Source organism: Phodopus roborovskii, unplaced genomic scaffold (assembly GCF_943737965.1).
Source record: "Phodopus roborovskii unplaced genomic scaffold, PHOROB, whole genome shotgun sequence".
Taxonomy (NCBI): Eukaryota; Metazoa; Chordata; class Mammalia; order Rodentia; family Cricetidae; genus Phodopus; species Phodopus roborovskii.
In genome coordinates, this window is record NW_026126548.1 from 789,528 (window position 1) to 804,724 (window position 15,197).

The following is a 15,197-nucleotide window of genomic DNA, read 5'->3' on the forward strand; positions in this document are numbered from 1 at the left end:
ACTCACCAATCCCTGCAACTATCACCACTCTCTAGAACCATGACACTTTATACACACACACATGCACACACACACACACACACACACACACACACACACACACACACACTCTACAGTCATTCCCAGCCCCACTTGTCACAAGCTCTTGTAAGAGCTACTTCTGTCTGGATTTGTAATTCTGACATTTTCTATGAATAGAAACATATATAAGTGGCCCATATGTCTGGCTTCCTTCATTTAGCATGTTTCAGAATTCACTGGCAAGCATTTATTTGTAATTCTCACAAAATAGTTTATATCTCTAATTCATTCCTTTTGTGACTTTTGCACAGATAATTCATCAATGATTAGACATCACTTGATATATCATTTCTGCCCATAATTATCCTTATCATACATTTTAACAAGAAACTGATTATTACCCATCCATTTCAGAACCAAAATTAACCTATTTTCAGCTAAATTTTGCCTGGGAAAAAAAGCAAGTAAATACTTTTAATTCACAGGAGCAAAGGCTTGCAAAGGACTTGGGGAAGCTAACACACAAGTTCCTTTACAGGAACAACAATTCTCAGTACACACAAAAATCATATGATCTCTTTGACTATAGTTTGAAATTCAAAGTCAGTGATGACCCAAATTCTGAGGCAGTAAAACAAAGCCCTGCTTTGTTTTCCAGCTGTATGGTTCCATCCTTCTGTCCTTGAAAATCACTGATCTGCAGCAGTTCCCATGGCTGGAAACTACAGGAGTGATTCACTGTCAAAGTTATAATTAGACATTTCTATTGGCACACATTCATTGAGGATTTCTACAATAACCTTGTCGACACTGGTCGAATGCAGAAGAACCAGGACTCTAGAAGAAATTGAAGCAATTCCCATAGCTTCTTGATGTCTCTGTTAATTTATGTATAAAATGAGAAGGCTGAAACTGGTCTCTTCCAGTTTTAAGCACTTTTTATTCCCCACCCCATGGATATATGGAGAGCTCTCTCAAAAGTACCTGGGTGCTCTGTGAATGTAACCATTGTTGGGAAGTACTGCACACCTCTGGAAGAAAATGGTTACTGTCCAAAAATAGGCCCTCACAGTGTGGGCTCATCTTCTGAGGACATGAAAATAATCCAGTTCAGCTACAAACATTTAAAATTTACAATATAAAATGCATTTGTACATATTAACTCTTAGAAAATGCCTTTTTAAAGAACTGGAGGGGCAGTGTACCAGGAAGTGGGGGGATAGCACATAGCAGATAGCCTCCCTTCCACCTAGTGGGCACTAGGGACTGAACTCAGTCACTGGGCTTGCAGCAACCACCTGCCCACTTCTCTCCACCATACTAACTGGATTACACAGCAAAAGTCATTTACCTTGCCTTTTACAGAGAAGGGGCCGGTCACATAACACCATGATGCAATGTACTTCCAGAGAAATGTCTGTTTTCCTCAGTGAGGCTCAGAAACGAAGACTGACACAGACACATTCAAAAGTTGTGTCCTGGCTTAGGCCTTCAAGCCTTCTGAATGCATGGATTTTATGACAGTGGTCAAGAAAGGACTGGTAACCAAAAGGGGGATTATGTCCCTCAGTTGCAAAATCCCTACACTAAGCAGCTTGACAAGATGAAATTTCCATCCCCCCCCAACCAAAAACACTCTCCTGTCACAAAGCATCCTTTTTAAGTAATCAAATGACTTATATCTGATCATTTTTATTTAATAGTTTTTTCTTATTTTACATATCAATCCCAGTTCTCTCTCCCTCCCATTCTCCCATGCCCCCCAAAAGCCCCTCCATCCCATCCACTATCCACTCCCTAAAGAGGGTGAGGACTTCCATGAGGGATCATAAAAAATATGTTAAGTCATTTAAGGTAGGACCTAGGCCCTCTCCCATGTCTCTAGGCTAAGGGAGTATCCCTCCATGGAAAATGGGCTTCCCAAGTCTGTTTGTGCACTAGGGATACATCCTGGTTCCATTGCCAGAGGTCCCATAGACTGCCCAGGCCTCCTAAGTGAAATCCACATTCAGGGAGTCTGGATCAGTCCTATGCTGGCTTCCCAGTTATAAGAGTGGGGTTCATGAGCTCCCCTTGTTCAGGTCAGCTGTTTCTGTGGGTTTCTCCAGGCTGATCTTGACCCATTTGATCATCACTTCTCCCTCTCTGCAACTGGATTCCAGGAGTTTGGATCAGTGTTTAGCTGCTGATCTCTGCTTCTGCTTCCATCAGCTACTGGATGAAGGCTCTAGAATGGCATATGGGGTAGTTATCAATCTCATTATAGGGGAAGGGCATTTAAGGTAGCCTCTCCACTATTGCTTAGGTTGTTAGCTTGGGTCATCCTTGTAGGTCTCTGGACATTTCCCTAGTGCTAGATTTCTCTTATTTCTCTTTAAACATATAATGACTCCCTCTATTATGGGATCTCTTTCCTTGTTCTCCTCTAATCTTCCCCAACTCAATCTTCCTGCTCCCTTATGTTCTCCTTACCCCTCTCCTTCTCCCCTTCTTTCTCCTGATTTCCTCTCCCCTCCCACCATGTTCACAATTTGCTCAGGAGATCTTGCCCCTTTCTCCTTCTGTGAGGTACCATGTATGTCTCTCTTAGGGTCCTCCTTGTTACCTAGATTCACTGGCAGTGTGGATTGTAGGCTGGTGATCATTTGCTCTATGTCTAAAATCCATATATGTCTTTTTGTGACTGGGTTAGCTCACTCAGATTGTTTCTTCTAGTTCCATCCATTCACCTGCACATTCCAAAATTCCATTTTTTTTTCCTACTGAGTAGTACGCCATTGTGTAGATGTACCAAATTTTCTTTACCCATTCTTCAGTTGAGGGGCATCTAGGTTGTATCCAGGTTTTAGCTATTACAAATAATGCTACTATGAACATAGTTGAACAGATGTCTTTGTTGTATGAATGTGCATATTTTGGGTGTGTGGCTAAGAGTGGAATTGCTGGATCTTGTCCTAGACTGATTCCCATTTTCCTTAGTAATCAACATATTGATTTCCAAAGTGGCTATACAAGAATGTACTCCCACCAGCAGTGGAGGACTGTTCCCTTTCTCCAAATCCTCTCCAGCCTAAACTGTCATAGGTGATTTAACTATTCTGACAGGAGTAAGATGGTATCTCAGAGTTGTTTTGATTTGAATTTCCCTGATGGCTAAGGATATTGACCAATTTCTTAAGCATCTTTCAGCCATTTTGTATTCCTCCATTGAGAATTCTCTATTTCTCCACTGCATTTTTTAATTGGATTATTTGGTATTTTGGTGTTGAGCTTCATGAATTATTTGTATATTCTGTAAATCAGCCTTCTGTCAGATATGAGTTTGGTGAAGATCTTTTCCAAGTCTGTAGGCTGCCACTTTGTCTAGTTGACTGTGTCCTTTGCCCCTACAGAAGCTTCTCAGTCTCAGGAGGTTCCATTTATTAATTGCTGATCTCAATGTCTGTGCTACTGGTGTTATGGTCAGGAAGCAGTCTCCTGTACCAATTCTTTCAAGGGTCCCTCCCACTTTCTTGTCTAAGAGATTCAGTATGGCTGGATTTATGCTGAGGCCTTTATCCATTTAGACTTTAGTTTTGTACATGGCAATAGATATGGATTTATGTGCAGTATTCTACATTCCAGCATCCAGATATTCCAGAACCATATATTGAAGATTCTTTCTTATCAAATTGTATAATTTTAGTTGCTTTGTCAAAAATCAGGTGTTCATAGCTCTGTGGGTTAATGTCATTGTTTTAAATTCAATTCCATTGGTCTACCTGTCTATTTTTGTGCCAATACGAAGCTGTTTTCAAGACTAAAACTCTATAATAGAGCTAGAAGTCAGGGATGGCAATGCCTCCAGAAGTTCCTTTATTATACAGGATTGTTTTGGCTATCCTGGGTCTTTTGTTTTTCCATATAAAGTTGAGTATTTTTCTGTCAAGGTCTGTGAAGAATTATGCTGGTTTTTTGATGGGAACTGCATTGAATCTGTATATTGCTTTTGGCAAGATTGGCATTTTTGCTATGTTGATCCTACTTACCCAAGAGCATGGGAGATCTTTCCATTTTTCTGGTATCTTCTTTAATTTCTCTCTTTAAAGACTCAAAGTTCTTGATATACAGGTCTTTCACTTTTTTGGTTAGTGTTATCTCAAGATGTTTTATGTTGTTTGTGTCTACTGTACAGGGTTAGGTTTCTCTGATTGCTTTTTCAGCATATTTATCATCTGTAAATAGTAAGGCTATTCTGTTAGTTGTTGTTGTTGATTATTTGTTTGTTTCTTTTTTGAGTTAATCTTGTATCTTGACACTTTGCTGAAGGTGTTTATCAGCTATAGGGGTTCACTGGTATAGATTTCTGGGTGACTTATGTAAACTATCATATCATGTACAAATAGTGAAAGTTTGACTTCTTCCTTTCCGATTTGTATCCCCTTGGTCTCCTTTTGTTGTTTTTTGCTCTAACTAGATCTTCAAGTACAATATTAAAGATATATAGAGAGAGTGGATAACCTTGTCTTGTTCCTGATTTTAGAGGAATCGCATTGAGTTTCTCTCCATTTAGTTTGATGTTGGCTATTGGTTTACTCTATATTGCTTTTATTATGTTTAGGTATGTTCCTGTTATATCTGATCACTCCAAGACCTTTATCAAGAAGGGATGTTGGATTTTGTCAAAGGCTTTTTCAGCATCTAGTGGGATGGTCACATGTTTTTTGTTTTTCAGTTTGTTGATATTATGGATTACATTGATGGATTTTTCATGTTTTGTTTGTTTGTTTGTTTATATATATATATTATTTTTTCTTATTCTACACATCGATCCAGGTTCCCTTTCCCTCCCTACCTTCCATGCGCCCCAACATCGCTCCCATCACATCTCCCCAACCCACTCCACAGGGAGGGTGATACCTTCCAGGAGGGATCATCAAAATCTGTCAAATCATTTGCAATAGGATCTAAGGCATCTCCCCTGCCTCTAGGCTAAGGGAGTATCCCTCCATGGGGAATGTGCTCTCAACGTCCTTTCATTCACCAGGGATACATCCTTGTTTCACTGTCAGAAGTCTCTTAGACTGCCCAGGCCTTCTAACTGAGACCCATGTTCAGGGGGTATGAGACAGTCCAATGCTGGTTTCCCAGCTATCAGACTGGGGGTCCATTAGCTCCCCCTTGTTCAGTTCAGCTGTCTCTGTGGGTTTCTGTAGCCTGGTCTTGACCCCATTTTCTTATCACTCCTCCCTCTCTGCAACTGGATTCTAAGAGTTTGGCACAATGTTTAGCTGTGGGTGTCTGCTTCTGTTTCCTTCAGCTACTAGATGAGTGCTCTAGGATGGCATATAAGTTAGTTATCAATCTCGTTATCACAGAAGGGCATTTAAGGTAGCCTTTCTACTGTTGCTCAGATTGTTAATTGGGATCATCCTTGTAGGCCTCTGAACATTTCTGTAGAGTCAGTTTTCTCTTCAAACCTATAATTCTTCCCTCTCTTATGGTCTCTCTTTTTTATTTTTACTTTCATCTATTCATCCCCTGACTCAATCTTCTCAATCCCACATATTCTCCTTCTCTTTTTCCTAACTCCCTCTCCACTCACTGCCTGCCCTCAACTCCCAATATGCTAAAATTAGAAATACCAATCACAGCTTATGCTGGAGAGGATATGCAAAAAGGGGAACACTCCTCCACTGCTGGTGGGAGTGCAAACTTGTACAGCCTCTTTGGAGATCAGTATGGTGGTTCCTCAGGAAAATCGGAGTCCGTCTACAATAGGACCTGAAAATTCCACTCTTACACATAAACCCAAATGATCCACATCCATGCAACAAAGACATCTGTTCAACTATGTTCATAGCAGCATGATTTGTAATAGCAAGAACCTGGAAGCAACCTAGATGCCCCTCAACTGAAGAATGGATAAAGATATACACAATGGAATACTACTGAGCGGGGACAAAAAAATGGAATCTTGAAGTGCACAGGCAAATGGATAAACTTGAGGATTTTCATATGTTGAACCATCCCTGAATCTCTGTGATGAAGCCTACTTGGTCATGGTGGATGATTTCTCTGATGTGTTCTTTGGTTCGATTTGCCAGTATTTTATTGAGTATTTTTTTCATCAATGTTCATGAGGGATATTGATCTGTAGTTCTCTTTCTTAGTTGTGTCTTTGTGTGGCTTGGGTACCAATTTAATTGCAGCCTTGTTAAAAAAAAAAAAAGTATGGCAATGACCATTTTGCTTCTATTGTGTTGAACACTTTGAGGAGTATTGGTATTAGCTCTTCTTTGAATTTCTGGTAGAATTCAGCACTTAAACCATCTGATCCTGAACATGTTTTTGGTTAGAAGACTTTTGATAACTGCTTCTATTTCATTAGGGGTTATAGATCTATTTAAATTGTTTGTCTGTTCTTGCTTTAATTTTGGAAAGTGATATCTATACAGAATATTGCCCATTTCCTAAAAGTTTCCTGTTTTGTGTATTACAGGTTTCTGAAGTATGAGCTGATATTTCTCTGGATTTCCTGGAGTCCATTGTATGTCCTTTTTCATTTCTTATTTAGTTAATTTGCATTTTCTCTCTCTGCCTTTTGGTTAGTTTGGGTCAAGGTTTGTCTATCTTGTTGATTTTCTGGAAGAACCCACTCTATTTCATTGATTCTTTGTATTGTTTTCTTTGTTTCTACTTTGTTTATTTCAGCCCTCAATGGCAAATCCAGCCCTCCTGGATGAGTTTGCTTCTTTTTGTTCTAGAGTTTTCAGGTGTACTGTTAATTAGCTTATGTGACTATTCTCCAGTTTCTTCATGTGGGAACTTAGTGCAATGAACTTTTTTTTTAGCACTGCTTTCACTGTGTCCCGTATATTTGGGTATGTTGTATTTTCATTTTCATTGAATTCTAGAAAGTCTTTGATTTCTTTATTTCTTCTGTGACCCAGGAGTGATGCAATTGAGCATCGTTCAATTTCCCTGAGTTTGAAGATTTTCTGCAATTTATAATCTTTTGTGTTTGGATGGAATGTTCCATAGATGTCTGTTAAACCCAATTGGGTCATCACTGCTCTTAGTTCCTTTATTTCTTTGATAAGTTTCTGTCTGGTGGTCCTGCCTTGTGCTGAGAGCAGGGTGTTGAAGTCTCCCACTATAAATGGGGGGTTGTGGTTTGAGTCTTACTAATATTTCTTTTATTAATGTGAATGCCTTTGCTTTAGGGCACAGATGTTCAGAACTGAGACTTTATCTTGATGGATTTTTCCTGAGATGAATATGAAATGCCCTTCTTCATCTGCTTTGATTAATTTCAGTTTGGAGTCCAATCTGTTAGATATTAAGAAGTTGCACCAGTTTGTTCCATAGGTATATTTGATTGGAAAATATTTTCCCAACCTTTTACTCTGAGGTAACATTCATTTTTGACTTTGAGGTGTTCAGTATTATGATGGGAGATGTCATTCTGTATATATGTTTCTCATACTGATTAATGAATAAAGACTGTTGGCCAATAGGAAAGGAAGATAGGAGGGACTAGGAGACAAGGAGGAAAGAGGAAGTAGTAAGGAGGAGTAAAGATGGACAGACTGGAGAGAACAGAAGTCCAGGTCCACTCCCTGGTAAGATAAAACCACATGGAGATTAATAGAAATAGGTTAATAATTAAGACAGAGCTAGTCAATAAGAAACTAGTACCTGGCCAACAGCATTATATCAAATACAGAGTCTCAGTGTGTTATTTAGGGCTGGTGCGGTGGCGGGACAAGACTGGCCAGGCTGGCAGAAAAACCTTACTCCTTACAGTGTTCAAGTATTGAACTGTTTGGATTGTTTTCTTCATCTTTTTTATTGTTTTTTCTTGGCTTTCCTTAAGAGATTTGCTGACTTTTTGCATTTTTTTTTTTTTTTTTTTTTTTTTTTTGGTTTGCCTTTTCCTCTATTTCTTCCATTACTTTAAGGGATTTTCTCATATCCTCTTTGAGGGCCTCTATCATTTTCATGAAGTTGTTTTTAAGGTCATTTTCTTCTGCTTCATCTGCTCTGGTATGTTCAGGTCTCGCTGGTGTAGAGTCCCTAGATTCTGGTGATGTCATATTGGTCTTTCTACTGTTGAATGTGTTCTTGTACTGCTGTCTTCCCATCACTTCTTCCAGTGGGTGCAAGTAGGGGTCTCCCTCTCTCTTTTATCCTCTCCTGGTGAGTGTAGGTGGGTCAGGACTTCAATGTCAGTAACTCTGGTTGGTCTGAGCTATCTTGGAGTCCTCACAGACAGGAAGTAGTAGGGCCAAAACTAAGATGGGTACTGGCTCCAAGTGCCCAGCATGCCAGGGCAAGTCCACTTAAGTAATGGGTATTGGGGGGGATCAAGATACAGAGCCCTACTGAGATGAGCAGGATCCAGGTAATCTGTGTACTAGTATGGATCTGCTATGTGCAGAGCTGACCCAAGAAGTTCCAAGGAAAGGATGGGGGGGGGAGGTTGGACCTGAGCTGGCCCCAGACTCACCTCAAGCAGAGGGTATAGGGGGCCAAGATTAAGATGAGGGCAGACTCCAGATGGTCCAGAGTGCCAGGGCAGGTGCTGATCTCTATTATTTTTTATTTTAAAACAATCTTTTCTCATTTTGCATACCAATCCCAGTTCCTACTCCCCTCCTCCTGCTTTCCCCATCTTCTCCCTACCCTACCACATCTACTTCTCAGAGAGGGTAAGGCTTCCCATGAGGAGTCAAGGAACTCTGCACATCTCTTTGAGGCAGGACCAAGCTCCCCCCCCCCCCATCTAGGCTGAGTAAGGTATTTCACCATAGAGAATGAGCTTAAAAAAAAAAAAAACGGTTGAAGCACTGGGCACAAATTCTGGTGCCACTGACAGTGGCCCCACAGATTGCCAAAGGCACACAACTGTCACCCACATTCAGAGGGTCCAGTTTGATATCATGCAGTTTCCAGAGCTGTCAGTCTAGAGTCAGGAGGTCCCACTAGCTCAGATCAGATGTTTCTGTGGGTTTCCCCTAAATGGTAATGACCACTTTACTCATATTATTGATCCTACCTCTCTTTGACTGTACTCCAGGAGCTATGCCCAGTGCTTAGCTGTGGATCTCTGCATCTATCTCTATCAGATGTTGGATGAATGTTCTATGATAATAATTAAGGTAGTCATCAATCTGATTGCAGGGGAAGGTCTGTTCAGGTAACCTGTCCACTAATGCTTAGTTTCAGTTGGGGTCATCTTTGTGTATTCCTAGGAATATCTTTAGTGCCAGGTTTCTCACTGGCCCCATTATGACCCCCTCAATCAAGATATTTATTTCCTTGCTGTCTTGCTCTGTATTTCCCCCATTTTGACCATGAAGTTCCTCACCAACCACAAATTTGACAGAGAACTGATCTCCAAAATATATAAATAACCCAAGGAAATAAGCATCAAAATACCAAATAATGTAATTTAAAAATGGGTATAGATCCAAACAGAGAACCCTCAACAGAAGAATCTCAAATGGATGAAAGGCACTTAAGTAATTGTTCAGCATCCTTAGCCATCAGGAAAATGCAAGTCAAAACTACTCTGAGATATTATCTTACACCAATCAGAATGGCTAAGATCAAAAACGCCAATGATAGCTTATGCTGGAGAGGATGCAGAGTAAGGGGAATACTCCATTGCTGGTGGGAATTCAAATTTGTACAACCACTTTGGAAACCAGTATAGTGGTTTCTCAGAAAATTAAGAATCAATCTAACCTCAAGACCCAGCAATACCACTCTTGGGCATATGCCCAAGGTTGCACAATCATAACACAAGGACATTAGCTTACCTGTGTTCATAGCAGAATTATTTGTAATAGCCAGAACCTGGAAACAGCCTAGATGCCCTTCACCTGAAGAATGGATAAGAAAAAATGTGGTACACTTATACCATGCAGTACTATTCATTGGTAAGAATACTGACATCATGAAATTTGCAGGCAAATTATCCTCAGTGAGGTAGCCCAGACCCAGAAAGACAAATACAGTATATACTCATTCATAAGTGGATATTAGACATAGAGCAAAGGATCACCAGTTTATAATCCACAACCCCAGAGAAGCTAGGAAACAAAGAGAACCCTAAGAGAGACAAACATAGATTCCCCCTGGGAAAAGGAAATATACAAGATCTCCTGAAAAAAATGGGGACGCAGCAGTGGAGAGAAGGGAAGGCAGAAAGGGAGAGAAAAAGAGAAGGGGAAGGAGAACATTGGGGAACTAGATATCTGATCTTATTGGGTCCTTTGCCTTCTGAGACTTGTTGAAAGATATAGTGTGTTGAGCAATTGAGCAAGCTCCATGGCCATACTCCAAATCTTAACACCATCAGGCAATCCCTTTCCTCCTAAGCTCCTTCACAGATAATCCACTGTGCATCCCCAGCCAACCTTGCTACTTACATGATCTGGTGTTTTACTTTCTCATGCCATAGCAAATTTGTTTTCTTTAACTCCAAAGAGGAAGAAGTGCTTTACATAAAACACCCTCAACACACTGAAATGCAATGAGTTTTACCATTGTTGATCAATACAGTGTTGATTCTACACAAAGCGACAGCAATTTCCTAAAGAAATGGAAGCATATTTATTAAGATTAGAATGGAATACTCACATGTAGGAGTCCCAGAGGCAGAGTGGATAAGGTGGACTGGGTCTGATGCTCTGTGGGCCAAGGAACTGGGTGAAAGGCTTACAGAGCCCATCCTTGCTGCCCAATGTAAAATCAGAGTAACGGAAGAATCAATATGAAGATTACTGATATTCATAAGTTATACTACTGAGGGAGAAAATACATCCAACAAATGTCACAGAAAGGCTTGCTCCTTTAGAAGCCTGAAAAAGGACATCATGGTGAACATTTCTACCATCAGCAATGCCCTTAACTCCTTACACAATGTGCTTTAATGAAAGGGGAGGGGGTAGGACAAGCTTGGGTAAAGGTGTTTGCTACCAAGTATGAGGAATTGAGTTTAATCACCAGGATTTGCAAGATGAAAGCAAAGATTTAACCCTGATAAACTGGCCTCTGGCATACACACATGGCACAACACACAACACACAGACACACAAATATTCTAATTGTTTAGTTTAAAAAAAATATTTTAAAATATAAATACTAAGAGATAGTGAACACCACTGGAAAGCACTCTTCACATACCACCTCACACTATGAGAGAGATGTTTTAATGAGTCTAAATGATGTAGTAGGAAGATTTCTTAAATACCTAAGACCATTGAATATCACCACTGATTATTTTGGGAGGTGTTTCACAAATCAGCTTATTGTTCACTCATGAATTCAAGAGGTTGTATATATTATGATGAGTGCTGTGTGCTTCTTATACTCTAATGCTCCTCTTAAAATGTAGAGCAGCTGCTGGCCTGCTCATATTTTATGCATAAGCAGCCCATGAAGGAAAAAAGCCCTCCATTAGCATGTTGAATTATTATTAACACACATATTTCTGTCCCAAATCACCATCCCTGAATGATGGCAAGTGTCCATGTACCCAGGTAAGGGGTTCACCTGCAAACTACAAACCCAAACTGTGACACATCTGCTCCCAAAAAGGCCACAGACTAAAATATCAAGACTGCTGAACAGAAACAAGCCCAAAAGCAAGTTGACTCTTATATGTGGTCAACACAGAGGTCTGGTGAAGCCGCTTATATTATAAGCACATGTGCATGTTAACACAGCACAGACTCTCTTAATAAGCCAGAATTGAAATATAAATGCAAGAGAATTTTAAAGACACAATGAAACACTCAATGTTTTCCTAAAATTCTCCCCATAGAAACTCAGTCAGTTTCTGAAGGATTGGCATTATTTTTAAATATATACATACAACATGAATAAATGATTCTGTGACTATATATGTGTCTCCAAATTGTTTACCTATAAAAACTGTATTCTGTGTTTTTTTAATTTTAACATTTAGAAGATGTTTCATGTTGTAAATGACTTACTTAAGCCAGGTGTCTCAGTATGCACTATCCATAGGCATACCCTAACACAAGAACTACACAGCATGATGAGGGTTTATGAGACTGTCTCCAGTAGCACATGTGAGGAAGGGAGGACATTAACCACAAAAAGAAAGATATCTTAACCCAATGAAGAAGCACCTTGTGGACAACTGGAACTCAGTTCTGGAACCCCCTGCCAAAATCCTGGGAAAGTTATCTCAGAAGTGTTCCATGAGAGGTCAAACAGACTGGGGTGTCACCTACCAATGTATATAGCACAAACAGCTGCCTGCTAGCGAGTGAGCACTTACTTCAGTTCTGGAAACACCCCTCAGGCAGATGTGAAAGACTCCTTTACATGGAGTGCTATCAGAAAGCTATTAACTTCTACCCCAACTCCAAGTAAACTTACATGGTTTACATGCAGATGGGGCACTGATATCTGTTCAAGGTCATTCTCAGCCCAGAGGACTCTGACAACCAAAATCTGTGTCATTCCCTGGTATGGTGTTTTCATGTCACATGAATCTGCCTCCCTGACCCTTTACTTATCATTCTATCTCCTTTTCTTGTTTTTCCCCTCTCTCTTCCTCTACTAAATTATTCTTCTCCACAAGTGTCAACTAGAAAATTAAGCAATGCCATGGTCACAATCTATCGGCCTAAGCAGAAAGTGTAGTATTTCATGATTAACATGACATCTATCTTACCTTGACTCTGTTCTAAACCAGACTGTGGAGTGTTACATAAAGGGTGTGTTCTTTGGTGGCAGCTTCAGGAGAGCTAACAAAGCACCCTTCTACATGCTAGCCCTATCCAAATCCCTGGAAAGGACCCTACCTATGTGTTAACCTGGTCATATACTCATGCAAAATTTACAGAAGTAACATATTTCGGCTGATATGTAGGGTAGCACCTATGTTTTAGGTTCCTTATCACATTTTCTCTCATGTAACATGCCACTGGGGTAGTTAACAAGCAGTTTTTGGGCAAAGTTGAGGCAGGAAGGAACATGCAGTTTTATTTTAGTAGGAAACATTTATATTGTCAACAGTCACTACAATATATACTAAATAGAGATCCATTGTGGGTACAAATTGCTCCTAGACTATTTATACCACCCTCTGTAGAGGAAGAAAAGGACAAAGAGGAGATGAAAGGGGATAAAGAAAGGGAGAGGAGAGGGATAAGATTTGACAGTGCCAAAAGTTAATTCATGGAAAATCCATCCAGTCACTAGAGATATGAAGCGGTAAGCAGATTTTCTTCTTAATGCATACTCATAATATACTTTATGTTATATGCTGAACAATTATTAATGTACCATACTATGAAAATGTTTTTCATATTTCTATAAGATTCCTGGAAAGTATTCTGATAATGAGAAATAAACTTCACCAAAGGAAAAACAAAAACAAAAAAACTTCAGATAATACCAAAAGTCAAATTTTACTGAAGGAAGACATGAAAATTTTTGGTTTGTTTGTCGTTTGTTTTTTTCAAGACAGGGTTTCTCTGTGTAGACCAGGCTGATCTCAAACTCACAGAGATCCACCTGCCTCTGCCTTCGAAATACTGATATTAAAGGTGTGTGTCATCACTGCCTGGCAAAATAAATTTTTAAAAGGAAATAGTGACTAGATTCTTGAAAAGTTGATGGAATGGTCAAACAAACAGAACAATGGGAAAAGTGCTTGCTTCACAAACCATAGGACCCAAGTTCAATCCCCAGAACCCATGTAAAAAGTGGTGTGTTCTTGTCATCCCAGCACTGGGGAAGCAGAGAGTGGTTATTGGTATTTTCTGACTAGGCAGTATAGTTAAACTGGTGAGCCTCAGATGACCACAAAAAATGCTGCCTTAAAGAACAGGGTAGATAGGTCTTGAAAAATAACTCAAGTTTGACTTTTGATCTCCAGACCTCTCTCTCTCTCTCTCTCTCTCTCTCTCTCTCTCTCTCTCTCTCTCTTACACACACACCCACACCCACCCACCCACACACACACACACACACACACACACACACACACACTACAAAGGAATGAGTCATGTAAACAAGTCTGAACAATATCAAAAGTATTTTCAGAGTATCGTGCTTGCATCATAAAATATACCATGATGGCACATTAGGAAACATTTTCTGCTCTAACCCAGACATTAACAAAACTCAACAGTGACCCAAGACTAAGAACTGGCAATACTCAACACTAACAATCTTCGACATTTCAAAGAGTGATATATGAATTCCCTTGCAAGAAAATTTAAACCAAATTCACAGACCTGACAAGATAGAAATTTGACAGAGGTATCTCAAAATAGGAAGTACAAAAGAACGCATGACCTAGTAATAACTATTAATAAAGATAAATTTCTACAAGTATTAATTTAAGAAAATCTCAGGCATATAAGAAACAAGACTTGAGTAACTTGCTATTCTCTCTTTAAAAGTGACTTAAACCATTAGTAATAAAAACAGCTTGTTATTGGCACAAAAACAAATAGGTAGACAAATGGAATCAAATTGAAGACCCTGATATTAGCCAACACACCTATGAACACCTCAATTTTTATCAAAAAGCTAAATTATATAATGGAAAAAAGAAAACATCTTCAACAAATGGTGCTGGCATAACTGGATACTGACAAGTAGATGATTTACAGATCAATCCATATCAATTGCCATGCAGAAAACTTAAGTCCAAATGGATAAAAGACTTCAGCATAAATCTAGCCACACTTAACCTCTTAAAAGAGGAAGTGGGAAGTACTCTTGAATACACTGGCACAGGAGGCCACTTCCTGAACATAACACCAGCAGCACAGACAATGAAATTGATAGTTAATAAATGGAAACTCCTGAAACTGAGAAGCTTCTGTAAGGCAAAGGACATAGTCAACAAGACAAATTGGCAGCACACAGAATGAGGAAAGAGCTCCACCAACCCAACATTTGACAGAGGGCTGATCTCCAAAACATACAAAGAACTCAAGAAGCTAGTAATAACAGCACCAAATAATCCAGTTTTAAAATGGGGTACAGAGCCCAAAGCAGGGCATCTGCTAAAGAAAGAGTCCTCAGCTGGAGAGTCCCAGTTTCCAGTGAGATCCGACTATCCGGTAAAAACTTCCCTGGTTTCAGCTCAGCCTTTCTCCTCTTCCACCAACCATTGGCTAGAGGTGAGTCTGGGC